The following is a 26,776-nucleotide window of genomic DNA, read 5'->3' on the forward strand; positions in this document are numbered from 1 at the left end:
CGCTGGAAAGGAAACTCAGCTTGGTCCATCTGCCGGCCGGCTTTGCAAAGCCTGGGCCTTTTATTAGCAGGGCGAGCACTTGGTCCGTCTGTGAAGGCATAAGGGTTGAGTGGAGTTCCTGGACCCCTTTTCTGTGCCCCTGCCTGAGGGGCCCCTCCTGTCTGCAATGTGCTCTTCCCACTCTCAAGCTGCTCCTGGGGGGCCTGGGGCTTCAGGTGCAGAATATTCAAGAAAAGTGTGCGTGTGTGTGCACGTGTGTGTGTGTGTGTGTGTGTGTGCATGGGGGGTTCTGGAGTTTGTATTTGAGCGGCTCCTCCTCGGGGTTGGTACAAGGCTTTGTCCTTCCTCAGGCACTTCAGGCACTGGGAAGTCCTCCAGCCAAGCACCCGTTTGACCTTCCTGACACCATGGCAGTGACTTGTTAAGGGAAGAGAGAAAAAGGAAGCAAGATTTCCATGCAGAGGACTTTTTCTTTCTGTGGATTTCGAGATCATTTGGATTTAGGGACGGCTTGCTTTGCCCTCTCAGATCAATTGGTTGGAGCCAAGGCTATGAAATCCAGTGTCTATTTCAGGACATGAAACCAAGTGAATGACCGGTGATGGAATCTGTCTAAAGCCTTGGAATAATCACCTTCAATATTTTCAGCCTATTAAAAAAGGCAACAAACCAAGAAGCAGTTTCCTTTTATCAGACTGCCCTGATGCTCTTCCCATGATGTAATGGAAAGGGTTTTGGACGAGGAACCAGAGGGGTGAGTTAAATCTTCTGATTCTACTGTGACCTGGGCAAATGCTGGTGAGGATGCTCATGAGGGCTGCTTGTGCGATGCTCACCATCACCACCATCATCACCACCATCACCATCATCACCACCATCACCACCATCATCATCTCCATCGCCACCATCATCATCACCACAGTCACCACCACTATCCATTATCACCATCACCGCCATCATCACCACTTGTATACTGTCACCATCATCACTGTTACAATCAGCATTATCACTTGTGCAGTGTCACCTGTGCCAGCCACTGTCCTAAACACTTAACATGCATTCATTCATTGAATCCTCACAGCAGCCTAGGAAGTAAGGTACTGTTATCATTATTCTCATGTTATAGGTGAGGATGAAGGGCTCAGAGGTTATCTAACTTTCCCAGGCTCCCCATCTGGGAGCTGTGGAGCTGGGATTCATTCCTGGCGTTCCTGCCCTTGACCGTTAGGCTGCCGCTCAGCCATTTAAGGCTCTGGTCCTCTATTTTCTCATCAGTAAGATAGGGTAATATTTATGTCTAGAGGTGTAGTATGAGGGCTGAAGGACTAGGACAAATAATAGATGAGAAGCTGCCAGACACCCACTCTGAGACTAAAGTACAGAGGGGGAAAAGGGGGTTACAGGAGGGATGAGGCAGCTGGGCTTGGGGCGAGGGACCCATAGCCCCAGGGGGACAATCTCACAGATGGGGCTCTGTGGGGCCAGGTCAGTGAAATGCTCAAAGCGCCCTGGTTCCAAAGTCTCCCTGCCTGGCCGAGGTCCTGAAACATCACCCACAGCGAGTTGCAGATGTCAGCTCTCCACCCTCTCATGGCAGCCGGGTGCTGTGGCCCTGGCTTTGGGAAGCTTAGCTTGCCCCTCTGCCACTTGTGGTCGTTCCAGGTCTGCTTGGGCATCACCACCTCCAGGCTGCCCAGTGGGCTGCTGGCTACTTCCACTCTGAAAGACACAATGCAGCATCTTGTAATTTTTACCCTTTGGTCCCGGCCGCTCCTTCTGGAGCAGCAGAACTAGATTCTGGGAGACTGAAGCCTGGAGAAGATGGGAGATTTGCCGAAGGTGCACAGATGGGGAGTAGCCTTTGAGTGTGGACCTCCCAGCCGATCTGCTGCAGGGCATTGCTTTGTAGCCCTTTTAAATGTTGGCTTGTTGCCCAGCAAGGTGGACATCCTCACTCAGGGCAAAGACCGTAACATACACTCTACTGAGAGAGCCCAGCCTTTATGTCCTACAGAGCCAGGTTCAAATCCCAGGTCCACCAGTTACTAGCTGGATGACTACTCCTCAAAGACTCTTTTTCCTGATTTATTCAATGAGGTTAACAAAAGGACCATAACTGTTATGTTCTGAGTGTAGTTCCTGGTGTATAATAGATGTTCATTCCATCCCCCGCCATCCCCCCAGGCTGCTGTGTGAGGAACACGTCATTAGATGATGAGCTGATTGGCTGAAAAAGCTGCTGGCCCAGGTGCAGGAGCCGAAAAAGATCTGAAAATGGGTCCATATGCAGCTAATTGCACAGTCTTCGGAGGCCTGAGTTTTTGAGCCGTCAAGAAAATACCGTAAGTGGACGAATCTGGTGTAGGCTGTGTTTGCTCCCACACGGAGTCAGATTGTACTGCTGGATTTCCATTTGTCTTCATTTTTGAAATTTTATTTAGAGTGAATCCTAAGAAGGCATAAAGCAGGGATATTTTAAGGCCGGGGACAATGGGGGGCTGGCTTTGAATGCTCATCACATCGTTATCAGAGATTAAGCCCAAACTGAGAGGTGACAAATCAGTAGCTGAAAGGCAGGATAACCCCAAGGAAAGAAGTTCAAGGGTAGGGGAAGTGGGTGGGAAATCTATTGTGGTTATTTCTAGTTTCCTAGATAAATGGTTATAAAACTTGGAAAAATATTGATTAAAACCAGCCTGGAGCGAAAATACCTTGCAAAGAATCATGTAGAACTCGTCTCCTCGAGGACGTGAAAAGCTTCTCAGAAGCAAAGTTTTCGTGACATAAATGTTGTGTCACAGCAGGACAGGACTGTTCCCCAGGAGCCAGGGCTGAGAATTCAATGGCAGGAGGTCCATGCCAGCACCAAGGGCCAGAGCTCTGGGGACAAATAGGCACGAAGGACAACTCTGGTGAGAAGGGTGTGGCATGTAGAGTCAATACAGAGGCACAACCACTGGGCGGTTTTCCACTACAGTCTGTTGTCACTTAACAGTTTCATCTCTTCTTCCCAGGCCTTTCTTCTCCGAGCTGCAAACTAGGATTTACGGGAGTCCTAAAAATTAAAGCAGGGCTGAGAGCCTGCGTGTAGGTTGAATGAATCTGCAAACCAAAATTTCAACCTCCCTCATGAACATAGATGCAAAAATCCGGTATAAAATATTAATAAAATAAGGCTAAAAGTTTATATAAAATAATAACACTGCAATACAAAGTAGAATTTATTTTTGGAAGACAAGCCTGGTTCCGCATCAGAAAGTCTATTCATGTGACATCATTACAGAGTAAGGGGGAAAATATGACCATATCACTAAATGAAGAAAAGCATTTATTACAACTCAATAATAATAACTCGTAATAGAAAATTTTTAGCAAACCAAGAATAGAAGGAACTTCCTCAACCTGAAAGCTATAGCAAACATAATTACGGAGTATATTCCCATAAAATATCCCCAGTAATATTTAGTAAAAGGCATTGGCTCTCCTAGCCAATGCAACAAGATAAAAAAACGAAATTAGAGGTATACTTTGTTCATGGATGAGCAGACGCCATGTACTAGTGTTAATTTCTTTAGAATTAATTTGTAAATTAAGGTAACTTTTATCAAAATAGATAAATGGAGTATAACAGAAATCTGTATTCAAATATCCTTCCTTTTCGTCTGTTAGAAAGGATAAACACCTCCTCTATCTAAAGTCAATCCTTACACAGCAAAGGCAATAGATCACTTCCCTTCTCATCTACCCATGGATTTTATTCCCACAGTGATTTCCTTTTCTCCTTCATTATCAAATTCTCTCTTTTGATTAGATTTTCTTATCAGCATACAAAATTCACAGGTGGGCAAACCCTAAGAAATCAAGTATAGTGATAAAACTATAGTAATTAAAACAATGTGGTTTTTTGGCACATGGATAAACACTAGATAGAGAAAATGGAATTAAGACCGGAAATGTATCAACAACTTGCCCACTGTGGTCTATTCATGAGGCCAATGCTCTTCCTCATGCTTTCTCCTCTTCTTTAACTACACTCATGTGCTTGGAGACCTCATCAAATCCTACAACTTTAATAACCACCCATATGCTGATGACACCACATTTATGTGAACAGACCTAACTTCCTTCCTGAGCTCCTGGCACATATACCCAACTGCCCACCAGACATCTCCATGTCCAGGAAGAACTTCAAATTTAATATCTTAGAAACAGAACTCTTGTCCTCATTCTCTCCTCCTGCCTTCAGATGTGCTTCCCCTGCAGGATTCCCATTTCAGTAAAATACCATCACCATTTACATAGTTGCTCCAATAAAAAACGCTTCTTTCCTCCCACGTACGCACAAATTTGTCACCTTGACCTTCCAAATGGGTCTAGAATCCAGCCACTCCTCCCACTATGCTACATGCATGTAAGTCACACCATCATCTGTTGCCTCAACTGTGCTAACAGCTTCCTTTTTGGCACCCCTGCTTCCACCCTTGGTGGTTTTCCTTCACTTATGAAAAATCCCCAATTCTTTTTTTTTTTTTTTTCCTGGTACGTGGGCCTCTCACTGTTGTGGCCTCTCCCATTGTGGAGCACAGGCTCCGGACGCGCAGGCTCAGTGGCCATGGCTCACGGGCCCAGCCGCTCCGCGGCATGTGGGATCCTTCCGTACCGGGGCACAAACCCACGTCCCCTGCATCGGCAGGCGGACTCTCAACCACTGCGCCACCAGGGAAGTCCAAAATCCCAACTTTTTAACCTTTGTCTAGAGGTCCTGCCTTTGTCACCTTGCCATCTACCATCTTCCCACCTTATTGACTTTGCCGAGACACACTGTCTTCTTGAGTTTGTCTCAACTACAAACGGTGAGCTGCTTTTGCGTCTCAGCTTTGTACTTGCTCCTCTCTCTGCCTGGAAAATGCTCCAGGTCCCTTATAGTCTGCACTCTGTGAGAACAAGGCTGCCGTCTGTCTGTCTCATTCACTGCCGTATGGCCAATATTTAGAACAGTGCCTGGCACACAAGAGGCACCCAATAACATCTATTTAAAGAATAAATGCTTACATGAAATAGTAACCATTAAATATTACTAAGGGAATGGAGAAGAAGCTGGAATAGCCAACAAATTGAGCAGGGACAGTTTGCTTCCCATATAAAAATAAAATTAGACACCTACCCCACTTTGAATATAAAAACTTCCAGGGCATTTAAGGTCTCATTGTGAAAAGCAAAACCACAAAATTTGAAAAAAACCCGCCTGTATCCCCGTTATGGTACCTGGTAGAGAGGGATTTGTGAAACGACACTGGAACACAAACCACGAAGGACCGGCATAGCTCATCATGCAGAAAGCCTCAGCCTGGCCCCGTCACTCTGGGAAGGGTTGCAGTGGAGGAGGGCTGGTCGGAGACAGCAGGTGATCAAGGCTAAAACCTCTGATACCTGAAGAATGTAGGAGGTGAGGATGTGAGTGTGTTTACCCAAATCTTGGAGTTCTCAGAAGAGAAGACCTTTGAGAGGAAGGGGGCTTAGGATAAATAAAAAGACTTACTTTATGGGAGGCAATACATATATCCCTCCAAAGTGGTTGTACATTTGTAAGAACCTTCAAGAACAGGTAGCTTTACTTTGTGAGTGACACATCCGAAAGGACGCTCGGTGCATCCCCTGGGCTCTGAGGACAGCGTCCTGGGGAGAGGCCATTCCCGCTCTCCCGTCATGGGGCACGGGCCCCAGGTGATCAGGGTGATGGGATGTTGAGGTCCTTTGATCCTCGGCAGGCTTTGGGGCCTGGCTCTGCGGCCTGGCTCTGCCCGGTAACATCCACTAATGTGGTGACGATAGAACCTGTCCCATGGGGTTGTTGGCAGCATAATGAGCTGACAGTAGTAAAGTCTAAGCACCTTGAAACGTAGTAATTACTGGGCCAGCTGATCTCGCAGGAAGAGTAAGGTCTCAGTGTCAGCAGAAGCCTCCCTTGACAAACCCACGGGCGCACGGCTGGGAACAGGCCCAGAGGCTCACTCAGGAACCTCAGTGGAAGCCTGTCCCACACACCAAGTCGTGCTCAGGGTCATCCCACAGCCCCCGAGTCACAGGAAGACAGGTTCACGGGCGTGCTGACGTTATGCAACCTGTGATGGGCAAGACCCACCTCTCAGCGGATTGTGTCAGGAAGGGTGGTGAAGCCAGTGGGGCTTTCTCAGCCTCCCTGCCTGAAGCAAAGCCCAACGGGGTTTAAGATTTTGATTTAAAAATATGTGTTAATTTGAATTTGTTTAAAATTATTTAAAAACGTGCATAGCTCTTGATCTGGATACTCCAGCTTCAGGAAAAGCCCTCGACTGGGCTCCTTTGACCTGGCAGAGCTTGGGTCCGATCCTTCTTAACGTTCCAGGTGGAGTTGCCTTGCAAGGTTCTGATGGAGACAGCCATCCAGCTGGGCTCACCTCTGGGCTTTGGGTAGACGGGGCAAGCCCCTTCCATTATTGGGGTCTTGCTTTTCTCATCCACAAAGGAGAAGCTTGGCTAGGATCAGCCCCAGCTCCGATTTCTAGAGGAGTTCTGTCATTCGATGGTAGCACCTGGTTCTGGGGACTGAATCACTAAGTAGTCTCAAATCCACGTCAAGGAATATTTCATTCTCTTTCCAGAAAACAAATATAACGCAGCAACGAAAAATGACAGGAAGAGGTGTTTTTTTTGATACAAATACTCTGTAAGATGCATATTATATTTTCTTTGTCAGTTGCATTGGAAAAAATAAATGTCCACCAATCTCCTTAATAAGAAGAGCCAGGTATTACTTAATGACACTGGTTAAGTGGTCACGACTCTGCCAGTGCTCATAAAGGCCATTACCTCAGGCCACTGAAATGGACCTGTTGATGTATTAAATGGTGATGGGCGGGGCACCTGGAGCAATTTCTTTTATGGGTTAACACAGAATTAATATACCTAAATGGTTAAATCTGTTACTAGCATGGGTTCTTCCGTAAGGAAAAATGGAAAGAGGGTCACAGAAATCTTCCACTGTGTGGCTAGAATTAGTGTACGTGTAGCGTCTTCATCCTAACTGAAATGCCGGAATGGTTATGATACACTCAGGATACAGTGATCCGTTTTGGCTGTCTCTCCGCCTCCCTTTTATTTTGAGCCCAGAAATGTTTTAGGTATTTTCCTTTTATAAGCATAAACCCATAGTTCAAAATATTCCCTAGGTAGCCTGATAATTTGCAAGACACCGTATTTATGTACTCAACATATATTTGCTAAGAACCCGCTGTATGCCAGATGCCCCCCTAAATTCTGAGATGCAGTGGTAGAAAATGAACATCCCTTCCGTCATAGAGCTGACATTTTGGAGGGCAGTAATATCGCTGTTTTGTTATGAAATTGGTTGTACTTTTACGACCTTGCGGAAGCGTAAGATGGCGCCCTCCCCCACTCCCTGCAGGCTGTGCCCATGAGGCTGAGCTGTGCCTACAGCCCTCTCTTTCTCCTTCCTGTGGGTGGGCCCTGGGAGGGCAGGGGCCGTGGGAGTTCACTGTAGCATCCAGCACCTGGCACAATTCAGGGCACACAGTAGGTGTTTTGTGACTATGCAGGTATCATAGGACTAGCTTTTTCCTAAAGACATTCTGGGTTCTAGTTACCGGCAAATTCCGGAGGGCAGGAGAGTATCTCGCGTTTCTTTTTGTTTTTTTTTTTCTTGCCTTCTCATAGAAGCAGCTAGTTCAAGTGGGATGAATAAGATCATACCTGCTCGTTGGTGTTATTCTTCCTTTACCAGAGCAGCATTACCTGCTTTTATTTACATAAAGTCACCCGGAAATTGTTCTTAAAGCACGGAAGTAATCAGATCACGTTCCTCAGAGCATCTGCAAAACGATTTTCCTAAGAATCCTAAGAAGTATTCAGGAATTATCAAAGGGAGAAAATATGGACGTTCCCTCATCTTTCACGAGCCAGCTTTTCTCAGCGCTTAGCAGTACGTGCCAGTGATATTTTTGGGAACTCACTCAAACCAGGAAGTTCAGGAAACTCGCAGGTAGAGTGGGTGTCGCTTCCACTCTGCACTGTGCTGTCTCTGATCCTCCTTTTAGAGGCTCGGACTTACCCAGAGTCCGCCCGACTTGGCATTTCCTGACTTTTGGCTTTGGACCCGGCTGGTATTTAAACAAAGGGTGTGTGGGATCCAGCGGGGTTGGGGACCGGGCATTGTTTGACTATCACCCAGGATAAGGAATTAGATGGTGATGTAAAAGTGAGCTTAGGGTCAGGCCCCTGAACCCTTGTTTATTATGTGACAACAATGCAAGTCCATTTTATGACAGTGAAAAAAATCAGTGGAACTACATACTCTGATTTAAGACATGATCTGAGTTACTTCCTCTTAAACAAAAACCTTCACTTGGCTGCCCCTTAGCCACCAAAACACCAGACTGCAGTGTACAGGGTCATACTTGACGCTGCTGAGAAAAATGCACCTTCTGGGATGGCAACAAGGTGAAAATAATCTAGTCTCACCTTTTTTCGGTGGAGGGTGACAAGATTTTTGTGAATTTAACTATTTACAGAAAAAAACCTGCCTGTTGCTTGTACCTTTCCTCGATCTAACAACCAAGGAAATGAACTTGCTTTTTTATTTCTTGCTTTCTAAATTTTATGGGGGATACACATTTAATAATCATGGTCTTGGTTTTACTAGAATAGACTCGATTCAAAATATTATTGGTTTTACTAGAATAGACTCGATTCAAAATATTATTATCAGACTGTGTGTCTAAATTTCTTTTCATGGTGAGGGGAATGGGCCCTCTGTGAAGAGCTTGTCATGTAAGGCAGTAGTGGGTGTCTGGGTCTGGGCACTGGAGCTGCCGGGGTCCCAGGACCTCGCTCCTGCCCTAAGAGCATCTTTCTAAACCAGCCTGTGGAGCAGCCTGAGGGCCGGGCAGGAGGCGACGCCAGAGGTTTCATCGCCCCGGGGAGGTGGGGACCCAGACACTTTGGGAGTTTACTCTGTTTCTCACTTCCTTGCTGGAATGAAGCAGATCCTGTGGTGGGATGAGGGGCAGGCCACCGCCCCAGAAGCCGGCGTGTGGGCTAAAGAGGGAGGTGTCCTCCCTACCCACGAGGTTGCTGCTGGAAGTGCTGTCCAGTCGCTGGACGTGTGGCAGTGAGCCCTGAGAGCCACAGTCCCCTGCCAGCTCCCTTCTTGTCCTCACGGTCTCGCTTACGTTCAGTCAACGGGAAATCATCTCATGTCTGCGACATGCGGTGCGTCCATTCAGCACCTGCCCGCTGAGTGTTTGCTACATTCCAGGGACCACGCGAGGGGCTGGATGCTCAGCCACAGGTCACACCTGCACCCTCACAGAGTCCGGTAGAGGGAGAGGTGCAAATGGATTAGTGCCTCCCGTGCTTCCAGAGGGCGAGAGGGCCAGGGGTGGGCAGGTGCAGCCGGGCATGGAGGGCAGAGCTGGACTGGGGGTCTTCCTGTGTCTCTGGGGTGTCCCTGATGCCAAGTCTGGAGGACCACCCACTCCTCTCGGGGTGCTACCCAACACCAGCGCCTAGGAGACTGAGGGTTAATGCCTAATAGCAGAGCTTCCAAAAAGAATGTTAATTATCGTAAAAATGCTGTGTGTGGATTATAGAATATTCTGAAAACGTAATGAAATTTTTAAAATGAGACAAAGGAAAAAAATCAAAGACACAGTAACAACCACTGTGATCACCCATGTTTCTTTCCGGTTTTCCGCTCAGATATATTTTAAAGCGGCTACGTGTATAGCCTATTAAAATATAGTTTTCTTCCTTTTTTTTACTTCAGGTGTTATCCACTGAATTCCCTATACTCTTAGAGATTCTTTTTTAAAAAAATTTTATTGGAGTATAGTTGAGTTACAATGTTGTGTTAGTTTTAGGTGTTCAGGAAAGTGAATCAGCGATACATAGACATACATCCACTCTTTTTTAGATTCTTTGCCCATATAGGTCATTAAGAGAGCCTTGTCAACAGGATTTTGTAATGGCTGAATAATATTCTATGTCTTGGATTTGCTTCTCTGGTTTAAATTTTCCTCTATTTACAAACAAGTTTTTGATACCCATCTTTGTCAACAGAATATTATGTTTTTATTAGCATTTTTTTAGTTGAACCCTTGGGATAGATTTCTAGAAGTGGAACTATTGGACCAAAGTACATAAATGTTTTCAAAGGTCTTTGGCGAACGCCATCAAATTATTTTGCAGAAAGTTTACGGGAACTTTGTTCCTGGGCACCCATAGTGCTATGGGCACAGGCCTTGGGTCCGTCAGGCAAACACTGCCTTTCTGTCTTAATGGCATTTCTTTTAAACTAAGAAAGTTAACTTTTATTAGCCACTTGTATTTCTTTTTTCCTTTTTTTTTGGTCAATTCTCTTTCCTGTCCTAATTTTCTATCATCTTAGTTGTTATTTCCATCGATTTCCTTTTAGTGAGTGTTCACCTTCCTTTATTTCCTGTGTTGCAAGCATTTTCTCAAGACATTTAAGTTTTAGATGTTTATTTGATAGACATTTTATATTTGTATGTTGAGTCTATTCATTTTTTTCTTTATTTCTAAGAAGGAACTGAACTTTTGATATAAAACGACACCACCTCAGTGTGTCAGCTTCTAGGTGCTAATATTTAGCTGTAAAAGTACAAGTTGTCCTAGTATTTAATGAATGGAACCAGGTTCTGTCCCATTTGGGTATAAAATGATGGGTTCAAAAAAAAAAAAAAAGCTTCTCAGAATAAAATGGAAGCTCCCTTACGGTGACTATTTCACTTTTATTTGGTCTGATACCCACATAATTAGAAGATTTTCTATTCATCCGGTCCCGTAAGCAGACAAAAGCGGTCCTTCAGGATTCTTTCTCTTGGGTTTTCCCCCAAATACATTCATTCAAATGTCATTTCTTTTGGAAGTTGGTGGCAGTCTGACTTCGGAAGACAGGACGAGCTTGAACTCTCCTGGTTATAAGGAAAGACAATAATAATAAAGCCTTTGTCATAGGGGTGGAGGAGGGTGGGTGGGTTTGCTCAGGGTTAAGGACGGGGCGTTCGCTGCCGAGCCTGTCCGTCCTGACTCAGGGGCCCTGAGGGTCTGACCGGGCCTTGCAGGGGACACAGAGAAAACCATTTTGCGGTCCTGCCGGGGCTCAGAGCTGGAACCCACTCTGTGAGGAGCCCCAGGCACCTGGAACTGGTGATGAGTTACCTCTTAGCCCTACAAATCGAATGCGGCAGTATTCCGGCTATAGGAGACCCCCATTTGTCCCGTCCAAATAACCGAGGTTTGGCTGTGTCATTACCGTGAAACAAAGGCTCCAGCGACGGCCAGGCAGGGGCTGGAGGCGGACCAGAGGAAGGCGCGTTTTGATGGCTTTGCGACTCTTTCCCTAAATAACGTGGCCATGAATCATGACCTCTTGGAGGATGCCGGTGGTGACTCAAACCAAATGAACCAGAGAGCCCTGATTCTTCTCTGCAGGCAGGACTGGACTTGACCTGGAATTTTCCTTGTTTTCATGACAAGGGGCAAGACCTGAACCCTGCCACACCATGCAAATGCCGTTCGATACAGGTGCTGCGTGGCCGGGGACATTTCCGGCTGCCACACTGGAAAAACACTGCCTGAGTCACCCTTTGCTGGGTGTCACAGGGCCTTCTCCTCCAGGCGCGGACCCCGCGGGCCCTGGTCTCTCCCTTTGCCTCTGATTGTTCTCTGGCTTCCCCGGGAGCCCCGCTGACGAACCACTGGGGCTGGAGTGACTCACAGGAAGGCCGAGCATCAGGGTCAGAGGGGCCCTCATGAGCCCCACACTCCACCGCACTCCGGATGCGGAGAGGCCCGGAGACCGGACTGGTTACTGTCCCACCGGCACGAGGGGCTGAGTTTTCTGGTTGCTAGTTTAGTGCTCTTCTCATGCCAAGAGTGCTCAGATCTTGGATATAAACTTCCAAACACAGTCCTTTGTTCAACAAGTATCCACCAAGTGCCTCCTTCGGGGCAGGGCTGCGGTCGTTTCCATTGTCCCGGGATCCCTGTCACCTGCTGCCTCTTCCCTCCGACCCTCTGCGACCATCAGGCCCTTCATCGTCCTCCCACGAAGACCCTCCGTCTCCTGAGCGCATGGATGGTTCCCGGGCGCCGGGCGATCCTCCTTGCCTTTGAACCCTCCCTCCCCCTCCCTCCTCCAGCATCTAAGGGCTTCTCCTGTGGCCTTGCTGGGAGGCTGCACGCTAACTGCCCATGAATTACATACATGTTAGAATGGAAGTGACGGGAGAAGAGAACTAATGTGTGTCCCTCTCAGGCTGATCTTTGTAGAAATGGGGAACTTGGGAGAAATGGTACCTCAGCCCACGATTTGCTCCATACGTTTCCATACATTTTTATGGACAGCCAGCATTGGCTGTGGTCAAACATGTGGGTTCTGCAACGCAGCTGTCAGGGTTCACATCCCCGAGCCCCACAGACTAGAGGGGGACCTTGGTTTCCTCATCTGTAAAGTGGAGAAGTGTTAACACCTACCTTGCTGAGTTCTCTTGAGGGTTAGTGCATTAATATTCCCATGGTGGCTTCCCTGGTGGCGCAGTGGTTGAGAGTCTGCCTGCTGATGCAGGGGACACGGGTTCGTGCCCCAGTCCGGGAGGATCCCACATGCCGCGGAGCGGCTGGGCCCGTGAGCCATGGCCGCTGAGCCTGCGCGTCTGGAGCCTGTGCTCCGCGATGGGAGAGGCCACAACAGTGAGAGGTCCGCGTACAGCCAAAAAAAAAAAAAAAAAAAAATATTCCCATGGTTACTTAAAGGTAGAGCTTGGTAGCGGGCGGCTGGAGACGTGTGCACCTGGGCCCTGATGGGGATGTGCCAGCGTCTGGGCTCCACGAGGACGGTCTGATGGGGCGGCCCCTTAGGTGGCAGCTCTCAGGCCACTGTGCGGGAGCTCCCCATGCGACCTGCCTATTTATCCCTCCGCCCGTCTGATTTCCAGCCTGGCTCCTGGTTCCAGCTCAGGGAGGAGCCCCTCCACCCCACACACCAGCCGCCTCTTTCTCCCTTTGTGGCCTGACTGTTCCAGAGGCTTCTCTTTCCGGGTGGGGAGGGAGGCACACGCCGGTGACATTGATGGCGCAGCCGGCCAATGTCACCTCCACCCAGGACCACATGGGGAGGGCTCACCACTGCCTGGAGTCCTTCCCAGGGCTGGTGATGGGCAGTGTGTTTCTGGATGCGACCAGATGTGTGTCCTCAGAGAGCGGACGCCGCAGGGCTGGGCAGGGCAGACGCCTTCGAGGTCCTGTGTCTACCGGTTGTCACTGCAGGCAGAGGCTTCCATGCTCCGTCTCAGCTTCCAGAAGAGTGTGGGGCCTTTAGGACTTTGTTTTTTGAATCTTAAGACCGGGGAGTGCGTCTGACTTTGCATCCCTAAGTGCACAGCTGCTTCTCCTTTGTTGACGATGGAAAAATGTCCACACACAGTATTTATCACCTACACCATTTGCAGTGCACAACTCAGCAGCATTGAATACCTCACAGTATTGTGTGACCATCACCTCTGTCTGTACCCAAACCTTTCATCATCAGTATCAACTCCATCCCAGCGCACGCTAGCCCCGGGCCCCTCCCCGGATGAATTCGTCAATGGTATTCCTTTTTTAAAAAAATTGAGGTATAACTGACATACATGCGGCATTACATTAATTCCAGCGTAATGATTCGACATATATATATGTTGCCAAGTGATCACTGAAATAAGTCCTGTGTCTTGAAAGGACTTTTAAAAGAAGAGAATACTTCAGACATGACAATACAACTAAGATAGAAAGGGCATCCTTCCCAGCCAAAGAAGGTGAATTTTGCAGATACAATGGAAGTACCAAGGTATCCCTTTCTGAGCGGAGAACAAATTCTGAATTTGGGTTTGTCATTCCTATGGCTGCCTTTATAATTTTACTATGTACAAACGTATTTATGAATAATGGGCAGTAGTGTTTTGCGTGTTTTTAAAAAACTTCTGTGTACGCGGTATCATTTTGTTCCTGCCCAGATCTCTTCTCCCTGCTTTCTCCCCTCCGCACTGTGGTTTTAATAGGTGTGCATTTTGGGTCAGGAAGTTCTAGTTCTTCCTCTTTTGGTTCCTGCTGGAGTGGGATCCCTGGGGTGAGGACACCAACCTTTGTGGGTCCATCCTTCTCTAAAGGAAAATGTAGATTCCCAGACAGTGCCGGTAAGAACATTTTTGCCAACAACTTTTGTGCACATTGATAATTTTTCTAGGATATCAGTTGAGGGATGGGATTGCTGGGGGGAAAGCCATGGACGTTTTCTACACACAGGTCTTCCCAATTTCCACTCCAAGTCTGTGAGCTTTTCAGGCTCCTCTTATACCAGCCACTCATGGGGTTTTCTTTTTCAGATAATGTATAAGAAATAATATCGATGTAATTTGGGGGGGCACAAAATTCATTTTATTGATGACAAAATACCAAAGAAGTACATTCTCATAGTAAAGAACCAAGGCCCCTGCAGAAGTACAGGGGATAGCTGGCCTGGCCGGGTTGTCGCCATTGAAGGCCACCTTGGCTTCCCGGGGAAAGGCGGCGGGAGGGGAAGAAGTTGTAGGGTGGGGACAGGAGTGAGGAGGGGGGAGAGAGGGGGGAGGAGGCCGCGGGGGGCAGCACGGGGACTGCCTGCCAGGCTTGAGGACGTGGTAGCCGCTGACGGAGGCTGCTGCTCTCTCACTACTGCTTTGTCTTCCCGGCTCCCCCGCTCCGACGGAGAGGGCAGCCCGGCCGAGGCTGGTCTGGTAGCCTCTACCTCTCGCTGCCCATCCCTGGCCCCAACTGGCACGGAGAATATGGTGGCAGCCACAGGCAAGGAGGAAGATGGCCGGATGGCTGGCGGCCCGTGGGGTGGACCGTGGCACGGGGTGTACAAAACTAGGATATGCCGGAAATAGGGAACCACAGGTTATCATCCCTTCCTGTATCGCTATTAAGGAGTCAGCAGAAGTGGGTGATCGAGCTCAGAGGAGGGTGATGAAAGGTGTTGATGACCTAGACTTCTTCATTGGTGATGAGGAAATACAACAACCTACATATGCAACAAAGCGGCCAATCCTCCATGGTATCGTTGAAGATTGGGACTTGATGGAAAGGTTTACGGAGCAAGTGATCTTGAAATATTTAAGGGCGGAGCCTGAAGGCCATTATCTTCTTTTGACTGAACCTCCACTGAGTGCTCCAGAAAACAGGGAGGATACTGTGAAATAATGTTTGAGTCCTTCGGTGTTCCAGGCTAGTACATTGCTGTATAGGCTGTTCTTGCCATAGCTGCATCCGGGACCTCCAGACAAGTAGGAGAACGGACGTTGACCGGTACGGTAATAGACAGTGGAGACGGTGTCACTCATGTCATCCCTGTGGCTGAAGGGTATGTGATTGGCAGCTATATTAAGCACATTCCAATCGCAGGACGAGATCTAGCCTATTTTATTCAGCCATTGCTGAGAGATCAAGAAGTAGGAATTCCTTCAGAGCAATCCTTGGAAACTGCTAAGGCAGTAAAGAAGCGCTATAGTTATGTCTGCCCAGATTTAGTAAGAGAATTTAAGTATGATACAGATGGATCAAAGTGGATTAAACAGTGTACTGGAATCAATGCTATCTCCAAGAGAGAGTTTTCCATTGATGTTGGATTTGAGAGATTCTTGGGACCTGAAATTTCTTTTCATCCAGAGTTTGCTAATCCAGAGTTTGCTAATCCAGACTTTACTCAGCCTATCTCAGAAGCTGTAGATGAAGTAATTCAGAATTATCCTATTGATGTCAGACGTCCTCTCTACAAGAATATTGTCCTCTCTGGAGGTTCAGCGGTGTTCAGGGACTTCGGACGTCGCTTGCAAAGAGATTTGAAAAGAACTGTAGATGCCAGGCTGAAATTAAGCGAGGAATTGAGTGGTGGTAGATTGAAGCCAAAACCTATTGACGTACAAGTCATTACACACCACATGCAGCGATATGCAGTTTGGTTTGGAGGATCCATGCTGGCTTCCACACCTGAGTTCTACCAAGTATGCCACACCAAAAAGGATTAGTAAGAAATTAGACCTAGCATTTGTCATCACAATCCAGTGTTTGGAGTCATGTCGTAGAATTGGCTTCATAGTTATTGGGGTTAGGGAGGTGGGGAAGAAATCATCTTTCTGATTCCCTGTTTTGTCTGGATGGCTGGTTTTGAGGTTGTAAACCTAACTTGAAATAATAAGACGAAACATAATTAGACAGGAATATTTTAATAAGCATATCGACATGCGAATGTAGAGGAGAGCCAAAATGATTAAGTGTTTTTCTTTAGATTGAATATTTGAATCTTATGTGTATCAAAAAGAAGTGGGTTTTAGTTCTTTCTGTGCCCTGGTATTTTGTATGTTATTGAATTAGCCAAGATCTGCTGGGATTTATCGGTATGCCGATAGCTCTGTAATGCTTGAATTGTACACTCTGAAGTGTGCAGTGCAAGAGCTTGTTTATATTTCATACTTTTTATACTATGAGGAAAAAAAGTCAAAGAAAAACTAGTATTCGTGGGGAGAAAAGTGACCAAGTAAAGGATAAATACAAAAAGTAGCCTATGAGATTTGGCATGCACACACACTCATGGGACTCCAGTTATTGGAAGTGCTCCCATACCCTGTGCCCCGCAATGGTTTTCTCTGCAAGTGCCTTGGGAACTAAGAAGCTAGTATCTTGGATTAACTGATGGCTGCTAGTGCTTTCTGATGACTTGCATTCTGTTTCTCACTTTAAAGGAAAAGTAAAGACAAGACTGTTTGACCAGTATTGCAGTTCTGTAGCATCATTTCTTATTAAAAAATGAATAATTTCATTACCCAACTTGGTATATTGAAAGCCTAACACCATTCTAATAAAGGCACAAATTTCTTTTTAATACTTGTTTTCAGCTCTTTAATCTCTTTATAAGTTAACTAGTAAATCTATTTTCTTCAAAAAATAAAAGTACGGGGCATAAAAGTGGAAACTTACCACACGTGCATGTACATACACAGGTATGTATATATATATAACATTTAATTGTATATTTATATATCAATAAAATAGTATCTAGCACAAGTAACAAAATCTACAATGTACATGGTCCTGCAATCCTCCCCTTCAGATTTCATGTAAAATGACAGGTTTTGGTTATTCCCTGGTATTATGTTAGGTGGATGTACCACTATCAACAAATGTATCTTTTAAAGACCTTTAGCTAGTTAAAATATTAAAGCACTTCTTTTTTTAAAAAAGTAAGCAATCAGAGCTGGCTGAGCAGGGGAGGAGAGCGGCTAGCCAGAGGGCCCTCTGGGTGCCCACCGTGATGCCAGGCTGAGTCCGCCCGCATCTTGCTGGCGGTTTGTTTCAGAGGCGCCAGGTGCCCCCGTGGCCTTCCATCCAGCGTGTCTGACCGGCCTGATGAGGGTCCTCAGTCGTGGAAGAGTTACTTTAATTTGAGAACAGGATCCTTCCGCTTTAGGACGTGGCTGTGTAACTAGCACATTTCTAGATGTGCACACGAAGAACCGCGGCCAGTGAAGAGGCCAGACTCTTCTCACCCATTTCCTTTGCCTCCGTCTGCCCTGCTCGAGCCAGCGGGTGGTACTCAGGGACCCTTAATAGCGCCGGGCCCAGGCCCTGTGCCGGGAGGTGTACGTCCCCCTGCAGGCCCACGTGGGCATCGGACGCCACGCTGCATGCCCACTCGGGAACTGTCAGGCCAGGGATGGCGTGACTTCCCCTGTAAGAAGCTGTACACACAAAACTCAGGTTGTCAGTCAGGGTATATTTTCTTTTCAGTGAAACCAGCCTCCGGGCCGTGGAATGTGCTGGAACCCTGTCCGAGAAGTGTTGGGCCTTTGGGTGGGGAGCCCTGGGCGGGGGGCAGTGGGACACGGCCTCTCCCACTCTCCTCCCCACGTCCACATCTGGCCACAGCTGCAAGGACACCTGCCGGGTCCCTCCGACCGGCCCCTCACAAGTTACTGACCTGGAGCTTTGCGCTTCCTTTTCCAGAACTACTTCGTTTGCTTCTCATCATCCCTCTGTCGTTTACAGGGGAAAACACATGGGGGACAAATGAGGAAACCGAGCCCCTGGACAAGCTGCTGTCACCGCTGCTTCCTCCTGCTTGGAGCGAAGCAAGGGGACCACTTGTCCCTCTCCCAGAGCTGCCGTTTCCCGTGATGGGGCTGCAGGGTGGGAACCCAGGTGCCCCCGGAGTCATTCCTCGGTGTAGTGAGTTGAGCTGTGTCCTCCCAAAGCTATGTTGATGTCCTAACCCCCGGTTCCCGTGAATGTGACCTTGTTTGGAAATAGGGTGTTTGCAGATGTCATCAGGAGGTTAGGATGACACCTCGTAGGGAGAGGAGAAGGCCGTGTGACACCAGGGTGGAGCTCCGGGAAGGCACGGGCCGGCGGCACCCCAGGAGCTGCAAGAGGTGAGGAAATTCTGCCCAGAGTCTTGCGGGGAGCTCGGCCCTGCATCTCTACCGCTCAGGCCCCAGGTGTGGTGCCCACTGCCCTCGGCAACCACGGGGACGGGAACCTGCCGTGGGGATGTAGCTGTGTGGAGGGTTTAGAGACGGGATTCAAACCTTTCCAGACGTGGTCAAACGTGTTCCAGGAGGGAGAGGAAGAGAGAGAGGGGGTCAGGTGTGTAGTCATCCCGCAGCTGATGGCACCTAGGGCCGCCGTGGACCAGCCCACACCTAGCCTGGCTGGCGGCCCTCACGCACCTGCATACAGCTGGCCTCCTCTGGGCATCCTGGGAACTCTGCACAGACGCTGGTGGAGGGGCGGGGACACCTGGTCACACAGGGTGAGGACCCCGACTCCGGGCCCAGTTCTTCTCCTTTCATTGCAGACGGTCTCTTGAGAGAAGAGGGACAGAGTGTGGTCAGGGTGACACGAGTGGTCAGAATTGTACAGCACAGAGCAGAGGGTGGGGTGACACGGCCAGAGCAGTGCAGCGTGTCTGGTCCTGGCTTGGAAGGAGGGCGGCCACCACGTTTAGTCAAAGCCGAGGGTTCCCTACGTGGCCGGCTTATCTTCCAATACAACTGATGATTTCCACTCATCCACCTTCAAAAAGGGGAATCACGGGCACTTTCTAAACACAAACATTCTTCCCCTGGAGGTGAGCCAGGCAGTGAATACCCACTGAGTCACAGCACCACGCAGCATGCGAACACTGGCATCTCAATGGGAGTAATTGCACTGGGCCTTGAGCACACAGCAAACATCCTTCCTGCTATTAAGGGTGTGGGGCTCTCGGGGCCTCAGCCATGCCTGGCAGAGCTCTGGTGACATTGACCTCAGGGATGGGGGTGCAGGCTGGCCGGGCTGGGTGGTGAATTTCCTCACCTCTTCCAGGTCCTGGTGGCCAGCCAGTAGCCCCGGCTCTTATCACAGCCTCTGCGTCTCACAACCAGAGCTGGCCACCAGCCCTGCTGGCCTCAGGAAGGTGCCACTGACCGGTGAACGATCCGTGCTTGGGAGATCAGTGCTCTCGGGCTGAACAATGCCGTCCCTGTAGGAGGGCAGTTCTGGTGGAACTGAAAGGACAGCGACTCACTGGGAGGGACCTGACGGGATGGGCTGTGCTGGTTTTTTTTTTTAGATGTTGGGGGTAGGAGTTTATTAATTAATTAATTTATTTTTGCTGTGTTGCGGCTTCGTTTCTGTGCGAGGGCTTTCTCTAGTTGTGGCAAACGGGGGCCACTCTTCATCGTGGTGCGCGGGCCTCTCACTATGGCGGCTTCTCTTGTTGTGGAGCACAGGCTCCAGACACGCAGGCTCAGTAGTTGTGGCTCACGGGCCCAGTTGCTCTGCGGCACGTGGGATCCTCCCAGACCAGGGCTCGAACCCGTGTCCCCTGCATTGGCAGGCAGACTCCCAACCACTGCGCCACCAGGGAAGCCCTGGGGGCCCCCTGTTTTTACCCCTCCCATCTCAGCAGCCCTACCCCTAAGCACACCCCTTGTCTTCCGGAGGGCTCTCCCATTTCAAACGCCTCAGGGCATCACCCAGACCCAGGGCGTTCCCTGAGATCACCCAGGGACTGTATTATTCTCCCCATCCCCCCAAGAAAGCCACACAGATCATTATGGCTCATCCATAGACGGCCATTTCCGTAAAAGAGAGAGCTTGTCTCGTTAAGTAAATAAGATAATTGGCAGAGGTTCATTTATCTGCTGTGTGAATTTTAACTTCCAGGGACTTATTTCCCCATAACTGGGGAGGGGTTAAATGTGCCAAGTAGTGTTTTCATGTCAGGGGACCGTCACCAAGGGGCGGTGTGAAGAGACCGCCCGTGTGTGTGTGCACGTGTGTGCCTGTGTTAGAGTCCTTTCCTAGCCTGGCTTTGAGAAAAACGCATTCCAGTGTCTGTGGCTTCCCCCATTTCGACCATCGTGACACCTCTGCTTTATTAGACTCTTTGGCACCTTCCATAGCCTCCTTCTCTTTCCCCCTCATCAGAAGTTTCACTGGACTTGACTGATTTTGACCAATTTGAATACTATACAACATTCAGATCTATCGTAATTCTGGTTTATTAGAAACAATTTAAAGTAGCACCGTTGTCTACAGTTTAGTGCATTTTGATGAACTTTATTACGGGAATAGAGGTAAACAAAGTATGATTTTTGCCAAGTGACAGCCACACCTCGCAGACGGCCTCACGGCATCTGACTGTCCTGTTCAACGACGTGTCATCTGTATCCGCCTGTCCTTCTGGCATCCCGCAGTTGTAGAATTCCAGCTCACAGAGGGACAGCCCAGCTTCCAAGAACAACGCTCTTACCGCCATCTCCATGCAGTCCCCCAGACTCTAGAACACTGGGCTCCCGGGAGCACCGTGACTATTTGGGGGAAGGCCTCTTAGGGCGGGGAGGCAGGGCACACGGATGCTGCGGTGGGGTCTGTGAGGAGGTGGGGACAGATGCCTGGGGAGCGGGGACCGGCAGGAGGGAAGATGGTGCTGCAAGGACGGAGGGAAGACGACCAGAAAGAGCCTCGTGCCCAGAGCTGTGAAGCGAGGAAGGAGCAGGGCCCCTCCTGGACTGGCCTTTGGGCAGCAGAGCCTGAGTCGGGGTTGGCGGGGGCTGGGAGGGTGCTGGCCGGTGAGCTCTGGGCACAGGCCCTGCCTCCAGGTGGACAGGACTGGACAGCAAGGAAACAAACCGTCTGGAGCCCAGGGCTTGAGGTCCGCCCAGCATGAGGAGGGGGACAGGCTGATTTCTTCCTGTCCTGTCTCCACAGGAGGGATCGAGGCTGTGACCTCCCAGGCGGATCCCCATCCTTCCGGGGAGAGCAGCACAGGCTCAGCCTCTGAGTTGTACTTTCATGCTCACAGCAATCAGAACGGTTTAAGAAGATAGTCCTGTAAGTTCACTGCTCTTTGTGAATTAGTCTGCGTGAATTGCCAGGGTCACCAGGTGCCACTGTCCCGGGAGGCCGGTCCAAGCAGCAGTGAGAATCTCCCCGACACATCTGGGCTTCTGTACTTAGACAGTCTGACTTCTCAAGCTGCCCAGCTTCCCCACCCGCTCCGGAAGTGTACATAAGCCCCCGCACTGACTGAGCTGCTTGGGGTGCCAGAATGAAGCTGGCCTCGCCGTCCCTCTCTGGGTGGGGCTGCTCCCTGCTCACCACTTGCACGTGACGCTGGGGTTTTCCCCCTCCTCCCCTGTATCAGGAGTGGTTCTCAGGAAAGACGGGTATCGGTCATTTACATGCTAGTATGAATGAGCTCCAGCTCATATTCCCCGATTCATCAAGTAAATATCAAGCGAGGGCTGCTAGGCTATACGAACTGGGATATGGAAACCTCGGCCCTGACCTCTGAGTCGTAGGACTAGAAGGGCCGTGGAGGGAGACACGTAAACAGAAGTCGAGGTGGTAAGTGTGGTGTTTTTCCCAGGGCACTCCTAGGAGCAGGGTGCCACTTAATGTGGACGAGGTTTGGTTGAGAAAGGGTTTCTGAGTCTCGAGGTTGAGAGGGAGAAGAGAGAAGATGTGTTGGTGGGCAGAGGGCTAACACCGTGAGCCCCACCCAAGATTACCAGCCTGGAGGGTTCTGGGGGTTGGGTGTTGCCAGGAGGGTGGACGTACAGGCTGGAGCCCGACCCTCTGCTTGCCCGGTAACCTGACAGCTGGGAACTCGAGACGGTGTGAGTGGGAAACCCACATAGTCTTCTCTGCTTTTTCTGGGCTTGGGACAAATGCCAGTTTTGTGTGGGCTAAGCCAACAGGAAAAGGTTTCTTGGGGGTCTCTGATGAGAGGGGACACCCTGGGCCCAGTTGGGGGTGAGACTGGCTGAGCTGAATGGATTGGGGGAAGGAGGCGTCGGGGAAAGAGCTTCCAGCTGGACCACAGGGCGGGTGGTGGTGTGTCCAAGCAGGGTAAGGGACCAGGGGCAGGTGGGAGGCCAGGGGCTTGCGGGGCTGTGCTGGGTTCAATGTTGGATGCATTTAGGGAAGTTTAGGCAACCTGACAAATTGTTCAGGTGGATCTAAAGGAATAAAGCTATAATGGTGGGATTTTAAAGATAGAGAGGATGGGCTTCCCTGGTGGCGCAGTGGTTGAGAGTCTGCCTGCCAATGCAGGGGACACGGGTTCGTGCCCCGGTCCAGGAAGATCCCACGTGCCACAGAGCGGCTGGGCCCATGAGCCATGGCCACTGAGCCTGCGCGTCTGGAGCCTGCGCTCTGCAACGGGAGAGGCCACAACAGTGAGAGGCCCGCGTACCGCAAAAAAAAAAAAAAAAAACATAGAGAGGATGAAGGGCCCAGCGGGCCGCTAGTTGCTCTCAAATCACAGCTTGGGGTGGCCTCGTGTGGGCAGGCTGTGCATCCTGCCGGCACTGAGCTTGGAGGGACCAGAGGCCTCCCTGATGCCCGGGCAGCTGGGGGGCAGAGCTGTGATGGCCAGGCCTTCTCGGGAACACCAGGACTCAGAGAAGTCCGGGGCCTGCTAACGGTGGCACAGCTCAGGAGAGGAGGAGCTGGGGGCCCTGGAGGCACCCTCACCGTGGCCCCTGTGGGCTCCCACCCTGGACTGCGTCTCCTTCCAGAGGTCCTCCTGTCTTGCTACTTTCCGGGGTCCCACTCCCGCTGCAGGTAACACCCTCCGCTCTCTGCTGTTCCGAAGGCTCCATCCCGTGTCCCCTGATGCCACGGCCACCGCCACACTCCACCCAGTCTCTGCAGGCTTCTTCCTGAGTGGCGGCTAATGACAGTGATGACAGCAGAGGCGCTGGTACGGCAGTAGTGGTGCCTGCCGAGCTCTCTCCTAAGTGGTGTACACACGTTCGCTCATCTAACCTCAAGCGCACTTCCGGGTGGGCGGGTCCCGTTCTCAACGCCCAGTTTACAGGTGAGATGACTGAGGCTCGGCTGAGTCAGGGTGGGAGCCAAGGGAGCAAGCAGGAGGCTGCAGGTGGCTGCCCCGTCCCTTCCCTTTTTGGGAAGCACAGGCAGTCGGGGCGGGACCCTCGGCAGCTCGGCCACGTGTCGTGTTGTAGGGTCAGCAGGAGTGACTGTGTCCTGGGGCCGGTGAGGAGACGGCTGAAGGCAGCCAGGGCTACAGGGTCCTTGCCCAAAGCCACCCGGTGGGCGCCCACTTCCTGCGCCTTGCAGCCATGGGCCAGGACAGTCCTGGGGGTGGCCCCGTGCAGGTTGGCTTGGGGATAGGTGGGCCGGGATGGGCACCTGGCCGGGTGCAGGATGGAGGCTGGGAGGAAAGCTCTGTGTCTGGCCTGGGACTGGCCCCAGTGCACAGGTGACCTGGGGAGCCTCCCACTGGCCAAGAAGAGTGGAGTTCCTGCCTTGCTCACATCTGGACGCCCCACTGGTGTCTGAGGGTACCCACACATCAGAGGCGGCTGGAGCCTGTGTCAGGTCACACAGCAAAGCCACAGGGAGGGGGACCTGCAGATCCCGGAGCAGGAGGTGGGCAGCTCTCTTCACTCACACACACACACACACACACACACACACACACACACGTGCACTCACACAGGCATGCACACGCTCACGTCTGACTGGGGTCCCAAGTGCTCCAGGGCTTGGTGTTTCACCCCTGGAACCTCAGTTGCTGCCTTGTCCCCGTGGGCCTCTCCCCGTGCAGGGTGAGTACAGGAAACTGACGCCCTCAGGTGTCACCCGTCACGTCCTCCTGTCGAGGAGGGACTGTTGGTAGCAACAGCTCTAAGATCTAGGAGGCTAAGGGGCCTTGGCAGTGATCTTGATGGAGGAAGTGCCCCAGACGAGGAAGTGCCCAAGTGCCTTAGGACCAGGAAGTGCCCCAGGTGAGGAAGTGCCCCAAGTGCCTTAGGACCAGGAAGTGCCCCAAGTGCCTTAGGACCAGGAAGTACCCCAGGTGAGGAAGCGCCCTCAGGTGAGGAAGTGCCTCCAGGTGAGGAAGTGTCCCAGGTGAGGAAGTGCCCCTTGCAGGCTCTCTCAGCACAGCCACCAGAGTGATCCTGTTACAACCCCAGTCCCAGTTCTCTCCCAGCCCCAGAACCCTCCAGAGGCTGCCATCTCACTCAGGGTCAAAGCCGAAGTCCCCACAGTGACCTTCAGACCCTGCATGGCCCACCACCTTCTCTGTCCACACCCATTCCATCCTCTTCCCTCCATCCATCCACAATGTCCTTCTCAGTATCTTGGCCAAACTGGCATGTTCTGGCCCCAGGGCCTTTGCACAAGCTGTGTCCTCCTCCTGGGAAGCGGGTCTCAGGTGTTGTCTGGCTTGCTTCCTGACCACCTAGCCTCCTTCCTTGAGACTCTGTGCAGGCCTCGCAGTGAGAGGCCAGCCCTTCACCTCCCGTCCTACCTCCTCTGCACTCCTGGCGTCCCCCACGGACCACACGGCCTCTTCGTCAGTGTTTATCTTCCACCTCTCACTAGCATGGACGCTCCAGGCTGGCAAGGATTTTATCTGTTTTGGTCACAGTTGTATCCCAGTACCCAGAACAGTGCTCTGTTCACAAATATTTACTGGATAATTTCTCTTCAGACGTCTTAGAGAGAGACTGGGGAGAGAAGGGGAAATGGGTAAACCGAGGTGGGAAGAGTTTGGACCAGAGCAGCTGTGGCAGGCAGCCCAGGGACCTGTGGGACAGCGGGAGGGGGCAGAAAGGGCCGGTCACCCGGGGATCCGTCCTGCCAGCACTGCATCTGTGAGCGGCCTTGCCGAGAAAGGCCCCTGCAGCCAGAGCTGGTTAACAGGCAGCCGGGGCTCCTGCGCCCATCCTGGTGCCCGGTTTCCTGGTGTCCAGCCTGTCCCAGGGCCTCCATTCCCATAGGTGAGGTCGGTGCAGCTGCTGGGCCTCCTGCTGACCAGGGGCTTGGACCTGACTTGACCTGGGACTTTACTTTCCCGGAGGCCTGAACTACAGTGGACCTCAGGTCTGCATCTCACTCTCCCGGCTGTGGCCCTGCATGGCTGGCCGCCCCTGTCAGCCCCTGTGGAGGCTGGGAAGGGCTGCAGTCCACACAGACTTACTTAGTGACCTGGGGACTCCAGCCTGCCTGAACCCGTGGGTCTGGGTGCAACCCTCTTCATGCCACAGGACAGGTGAACTTGGTAGTGACCAAAGGCAGCTGAGCGACAGGTGGCTAGCTGTGGTGCGGTCAATTGAGGTGTTTGTAAATGTGGACTTGTCCAGGCAAGTACATGCACATCACAGTTGTGAAAGTCCTTAAAAATACCTCGGACTCCCCTCTTTTCCCACGTGGACATGTGGGTGCCTTATCTGAGCTACATATTTATAAACTACCTGGATCTTGGGTGATTTAGATGAGCAACTTCTACGTTAGAGTTGAGCGCTGATATCCTTAATCACCTGGCAGACAGGTGCGGGGGGCCTTAGTCTGCTGGCCCTCTGCTTATGACTTTGCCCTTTGCTCCCACAAGCTGTCCTTGGAAACTCAGAAGCCCACTGCACCAGCACCTGGGCACTCCCCTGGGGAGCCCCTCTGGGCCTGCCCTTGGAGGGGGTCCTGAGCTCCGGCCATCCCTCCGGGTGCCCGCCTCCCCCCGCCCACCAGTGATGTCCTCCCGTGCAGCGTGCTGGGCCTCTGCTCCTCTGAGGGTCGCTCCACCTGGGCGGGGGAGCTCTCAGAGGGGGTGGCTCTCTGCGTCGGAGCATTGGGTTGGGAGGGGCCGAGCAGGCCTTCCTGTCGGTGCTGCCTGCTGTGTCCAGAGACAGAGCAGCCCCTCGGCCGGCAGGCGGGAGGGGCCGCTGGGGAACAGGGAACACAGGCAGCACGGTGCCCTGGGTGTCCTGAGTGGTCCTGAGCCGCTCGCAGGATGGCGTCTTGTCACCAACAGCAGCGAGGCCAAGGAGAGACAGTTAAAGGTTCCCCTCGTCTTCCCTGCCCTTGGCTGCTGGGGGCAGGGGGCGTGGCTGTGATGGACCCACTGAGCAGCTCAGGTGAAGGCTGGGCACCAGGTACACCTGTCTGAAAGGTGAGTCCGTGGAATGGCGGTGCTTTCATCTAGGCCTCCGTCCCGGCGGTGGGGTGCAGGTTTCAAACCGTTCAGGGCTTAGATGTCAAGAAGCTGTCCGTCTGCTGCTGGGTCAGTCTGGGTCCCCACTTCTTTTGATATTCTGACCCGGGAACCCTGACCCAAAGCCAGCTACACAATATCAAAAATTCAAGACAGTGAAAATGGCACGAAACA

At 51.0% G+C, this 26,776-nt stretch overlaps 1 pseudogene; it reads left to right on the forward strand.

Moving 5' to 3' along the window:
* The first annotated feature begins 14,910 nt into the window (after positions 1-14,910).
* LOC136128100 (actin-related protein 3 pseudogene) lies at positions 14,911-16,178 on the forward strand (annotated as a pseudogene).
* Positions 16,179-26,776: the final 10,598 nt, after the last annotated feature.

The sequence above is a fragment of the Phocoena phocoena genome, chromosome 9, assembly GCF_963924675.1.
Source record: "Phocoena phocoena chromosome 9, mPhoPho1.1, whole genome shotgun sequence".
Classification (NCBI taxonomy): Eukaryota; Metazoa; Chordata; class Mammalia; order Artiodactyla; family Phocoenidae; genus Phocoena; species Phocoena phocoena.